This window comes from Heloderma suspectum, chromosome 10 (genome assembly GCF_057233095.1).
Source record: "Heloderma suspectum isolate Gila_16-S chromosome 10, 16-S_ref, whole genome shotgun sequence".
NCBI classification, from domain to species: Eukaryota; Metazoa; Chordata; class Lepidosauria; order Squamata; family Helodermatidae; genus Heloderma; species Heloderma suspectum.
In genome coordinates this window covers 9380181-9385626 of record NC_139467.1, presented here as the reverse complement: position 1 = coordinate 9385626, position 5446 = coordinate 9380181, and positions in this window count along the sequence as shown.

Genomic DNA, 5446 nt, shown 5'->3' with positions numbered 1-5446 from the left:
ACGCTGTGCGTTTTTAAGCTGTGTGGCTTTATTGCTGGTTGTGTGTTCTTTGTTAAATTGTGTTTAGTTCAAAGTTGTTTTTAGTTATATGTTGTTTGTACATATTGTCTGTATGCTTTTATGTAAATGGCTTTTAAAGTCTGTATATTGTATTTTAACGCTTTAACTTTTGTAAACTGCCCAGACAGCCTTGGCTATGGGGCGGAGTAGAATCGTAATAAAAAGACGAGGAGGAGCAGGAGACGCTCCGCCTGTCGAGCGTAGCAACGGTGAGACAGAGGAGGAGAAGCAACAGCAGGTGGTGACCATGGTGGGGAAGGTAAACTCACTGAGGGTGTCTTGCCCAAGGGCCTTCAGAAACCCGGCGCTGGCACTGGTAGAATTTGGACACTTTCCCCCACTCGTGGGTCCCAGGCACGGTGCTGGGGAGAGGGAAGGGTGTTCCATCAGGTAGGCACCTAGGAAGCTACAAAGGCCCCGTTATGTTTCTTTCTTCTGTCTGCCCCTGTGGGTGATGAGGGAGGATCTTGTTCTCTTGAGTTGGAGGCCTAGATTCTAGCTATGCTGTCTTTCCTTGTCCCATCCAAAACTATTGTTGACATCAGGAGCCCTCATTGCCTTGCAGAGGTCACCTTAGTGTTTCCCAGGAATGGGACCTGAGCTCACATCTCCTGTTCCCAGTTGTGCTGCTTTTTTGCCGCCTGCAATTTTGCCGTTGTAGCATCTGCACGTTGTGGATTATTCCTTACCCATGTGCTCTCCACCCCCCCCCTTGCAAAATGCTTCTTTAGTATCTGACACAGATGGAGAGGAGGAGGATCATGTAAGCCACCTTGGGTTCCTTGCAAGAGGAAAAAAGGCAGTATATAAATGTAATAATGAATAAAATAATGAATTTGCAAATGTCACGTGCATTTGTGCCCTCTCTTGTCCCCTTTTTTGGCAATTCGTAAATGGCCACCCTCGGGTTCTGTAATGGTGCTGCTTTGATAGGTGCATGCCATACGTGGTGACTGTGGATCTGTTGTTGGCAAGCGTCATTGCGATTGGCGGGTGGAGAGAAGACAGGGTATCCAAGGCTGCTATGGGAGTGGCTGATGTGGCTAAGATGTTAGCTCTATGTCTGAGCAAACATCCTAACAACATCGCTACGATGTTAGCTCTAGTCTTAAACTCATCGTATTGTAGTTTTTACCGGGCCGGGTGTGTGTGTGTGGGGGGAACATAGGCTCTTAACTGCGTTATGGTGGTGCAAGCCCTGGCATAGCAGCAGCCATTTTCCTTTGACCATAGGATGGGTCTGACCACGTTCAGCCCAGAAAACCACTCCATCTCTGAGATGGAAATAATAATATACCAACATCTGGATACGGATGTTTTAAAAAGGGCACTGTACTTGCTCCTGTGGTTTAAGTGGTGGAACTTTGAGGAGCAATTCTATCAGAAAGGCAAGAGTTCATGACTGTTTTTACAAAAGCAATTGTAACTTGGAGCAACCTTTGGCCCACATGGAGGTACCCAGAACATCTTTTTTAAAAAATGTCCCAGTTCCGCTTTTAAGTATCCTGCCCCATGCCTCACATGATCTCCCACCCACCCCACTCATCTGAGGCTCGATATGAAGCAACAGGGCTTATTCACTCCTGTGCTGCAAGGTGCTTGCTGGGTCACAACAACTGGGACATATCTGTTTTCAATTAACCAAACATTAGCTGGATTTGCCCTTTGTCCGTGTGGGGGGGCAAAGACTTCCTGAGATGAGTTTTTTGTTTCTTGCCTGGTATGAGATATCTGCAGTTAAGAGATGATAGACAATCCCCCAGCCTGTCTCCTGATAAAGGCTAAAATCTCTTCAGGAGCTCAGCATTGTGAGATGCTCCTTTGACTTACTTCTTTACCAGAAAACCTTATCTTGATTTGGGATGTTTCCCCCACTCCCCAAATGTTTTCTCTCTCTGTGACAGATGCTATCAGGCAGAGATCAGCGACTGTTGCAAGAACCTGACCGAGAGCTCATCTAGCCAGCCAAAATGGGATTTGTGATCACTTTACTCCCAAGGCTTAGCTATGGTTCAGAAGTAATGCCAACCCAGGATTTACAGAGCCACACCATGGTATCTCATGATGTCTAATCTAGGGATGTCGGAGAATTTCTCCACGAATCTCCGGGAGGCCGAATGCCGAAATTGGTGGGGAAATTCTCCGACGCCCCCCGCCCCCCCGGGACGGGACTTACCGTGGCTGAATGTCCCTCGTGGCGGCGGGTCCCGGTGGCAGTTCAGCGGCTTTTCGGTGGTGGCGGCGGCGGCCAGTCTTCCGACCGGCTGCCACTGCCGCCATTTCCAAGTAAAGTGAAAAAAAAAAAATGTGATAGGCTACGTAAAGATTTACATAGCCTATCACGCCTAGATTTTCAAAGTCAGCTGTGATAAGCTACGTAAATCTTTACGTAGCCTATCATGGCTGACTTAAAAAAAAAAAATGCGCGTACGCAAATGGCGGCGCCCATGGGCGCCGCCATTTGCGTTCCTTATTTGGGCACGGGTAGTCTACGTAAAGCTTTACATAGACTATGGTGAAAATAAGGGCAATGCTGCGTTAAGGGCCATAAGGGCCATAAATAAGGGCCATTTGCGTACGCGCTTTTTTTTTTTTTAAGATTTACGTAGCCTATCACGGCTGACTTTGAAAATCTAGGCGTGATAGGCTACGTAAATCTTTACGTAGCCTATCAGTTTTTTCCCCCCACTTTTTTTTTTCCACTTTTTTTTTTTCTTTCGCAGCTGGGGAGACGGTGCGCTCCCCCCCAGCCAGAACTTCGGCGGGGAGGGATGGGGCGCCTCCCCCCTGGCCAGAATTTCGGCAGGGAGGGGTGGGGTGCCTTCCCACCTGCCAAGAATTTTCGGGGGGAGAAACAAAGCGCCTCCCCCCCACCCTGAAAAAAGCTGCGGGACGAGGTAAGGGACTTTCGTCCATCTCTAGTCTAATCCAGCACTGTCCAACAAACCATGGTTTGTGAGTGGCTGCCAAACCAGGATCTGAGGACTGCATTTGCACGTAGCATTGAACCATAGTTTAGCGCTGTGTGCACGAGCAGAAAGGGGGCTGCACAAAGCATGAGACTCAAACACTTCCCCCTCCCTCTCCTCCTTCCACATGGACAGGAGGAGGAATAAACTGGTTTTCTGTTTCACTTTAGCTGATTCCTGATGTTGCAATGTGTGAACCAGGATTTGTGATTTAAAATTAGTTTGTTAAACAGACCATCTTCATAACCCATCATTTGAAGTTGGCTTGTTTAGCTGCTGAGTAGGGTAGGGATGTCAGAGAATTCCGCCACGGATCTCAGTGAGGCTGAATGCCAGTGCATTTGGCCCCCCGAAATCTGTGGCGGAACAAAGCCCCCTGCCCCACTACCCTGCGAAAGGTGCAAGAAATGGAGCACTTACCTGCTGCTGTTTGCGCTGCTTTGCGAATGGCGGCCGTGTCTGCAGCCGCCATTCGCTTCCCCATTTAGGCTGTGATAGGTTACGTAAATACTTACATAGCCTATCACGGCTAATGCAGGGATGCCATTTGCGTCCCTGCGGAGGCCGTGATAGGCTACGTAAATATTTACATAGCCTATCACAGCAAAAAAAGGGAACACAAATGGCGGCCGCCGTAGCCACTGGTTTGTTGTTGGGTTGTAAACTGTGACATGCAAACCAGGAGCTGTGGTTTAAAATAAACTCTACTCTAGGGATGTACAAAAGTCACTTACCTTTTCACAGGGGTGATTCACGATGGGGGGGAGGCGCTCCGCATCTCCTCCCGAAATCCTAACCCGGCCGGCTCCGCTCCATGGCAACTCCGCGGAGCTGCCGGGCGGGTGCATTCACAGGCGTGTGGAGCCTGCGGACGCAAATGGCGGCTACGGCGGCCACCATTTGCGTTTCTGTTTTTGGCCGTGATAGGCTATGTAAATACGGAGTTGCCGTGGAGCGGAGCCGGATGGGTTAGGATTTCGGGGGGAGGTGCGGAGCGCCTCTCCCCCACCACGAATCACCCCTGTGAAAAGGTAAGTGACTTTTGTACATCCCTAGAGTAGAGTTTATTTTAAACCACAGCAACTGGTTTGCATGTCACAGTATACAACCCAACAACAAACCATGGGTTCCCTTCATGGGTTGTTTGTGGCTAACAAACCATGGTTTGTTAGCATAGCTGGGTTCACACAGCAGAACAACTCATGTTCCAGCAACAAGCCACAGTTCAACAACAACCCACACTCAACCCATACTCAGTCTTGAGTGTGACTTTTCATGTTGTGCATGGGCTTTTTTCTAGTTGTGTATGTAGCACTAGCCGGAGGTGAGAGACCTGTGGCCTCCAAATGTTGTGGGGCTCCTTCTCCAATCAGCCCCAGCCAGCACAGCGAGCGCTCAGGGATGATGGTTGTAGTCCAATACCATCTGGAGGGCCACAGGTGGCCCACTCTGCACTAAACTATGGTTTAGCATTCTGTGCAAACCACCTCCATGGATTGAAGCTGCTTTGCAAACCACTGGTTGGGCAAATTGTGATTTGGTGTTACATCTGAACCAAAAAATGTTGTAAGCCATTGTGTGGTCTGGAAAGCTTAAGAGGTTTCTCAAGGAAGGCATAAGAGGAGAGAAACCGGACAAACCATGGAGTCTTGCGCACCTGGAACACAAATTGTACTTTGGAGTCTAAACTGTGATTACTGCACACCAAGATTTGTTATTACATCTCAACCTGTTGAGTTGCCACAGGAATGCAGTCTGAAGGGAATTTGGCTTTCCTCCTCAGGAGAAAGAGCTGAGGAATTTCAAGAAAAGCCAAATGAGATTTGATCAGAATCAACAATATTTCTCAGGGGTGTTCTGCATGCATACCTCTAAATTATTGCCGAATTTTGATAAATGTGGGATTCAAAATGACACTTGTGGTTTGTTTTTATTTTTTAAATGACACATGGTTAATTCTCAGAAGCACCTAAATATTTCTGCCTGGCTCTAAACACAGAGCAACTGTTACTATAAACAATTAAATGGGACTGTATTTGTATTAGGCTTAAATCCTTTCCTTCAAAAAACAAACACACACATGAGTGAATGAACTGTGTTGATAACTTTGCCATGGTTATTGGCTCCTAAAATACTGTGGTTTTTTTGCAATTTAAGTTTGACATCTCCAAAAACAGGCCTCACACCCTTGCTGATAATCTTGCCTCCTCTAGTGAAACCTCTCCCCCTCCTTTAAAATCTAAAATGGCTTTCAGTTGACAGGGATCATGCGCGTGAAGTAGCACTCTGTGTCCATGGGTACATTTCAACTGTGGCTCCAGTTTTCCCAGTTCTTGCATTTGACTGAGTTAATAGATAGATTTGACTCTGCAGTGGTCACTGCTAGGGTTTCTGTCTCCTCTCTCTCCCCACCCTCC